Genomic DNA, 535 nt, shown 5'->3' with positions numbered 1-535 from the left:
GAACTTGAATACGCAACCGCCGACATACCTGTAGCAGCCGCAGAATATAATTTCATAACGAGCGAAGTGATCCCACTGATTCCGGAGAAGGGTCGCCGGGTTAATTATCGTGGCTGAAAGGAAGGCGGAGCCACATCAAATGTGACATAAAGAAAATTAGGTGAACATGACACCCTTTTTTGTAATCGAAACCTCAGATTAAAGGTGTGTGTGTGACAGGCCTGTCTTGGTCGGAGGATGAGAAGGATAGTGATAGAGGATGGGGTGTACGCATAACGCAGACTGGGGCCAGAGAAAAAGAAGGGGGGGAAATATGAAAAAATCGGCCAAGATAATGAATGTAAAGAAGTTCATGAATATATATGATTGATAGAGGAGAGAGAGCAGAATAAAATAAGGTATGGAAAAAATGATAAACTATGGTGGAACGGGCTTTGGGAGAGCGAAGACGGAGAGGGTATGGGTACTGGCAGGTGTGGTAGGACCGCCGTGGTGAGCCCAGCCATCACCTTGTGGGCCAACACCCACCTCGGCG

This window comes from Penaeus monodon, chromosome 24, assembly GCF_015228065.2.
Source record: "Penaeus monodon isolate SGIC_2016 chromosome 24, NSTDA_Pmon_1, whole genome shotgun sequence".
Lineage (NCBI taxonomy): Eukaryota > Metazoa > Arthropoda > Malacostraca > Decapoda > Penaeidae > Penaeus > Penaeus monodon.
Note: the sequence above shows the minus strand (reverse complement) of the source record.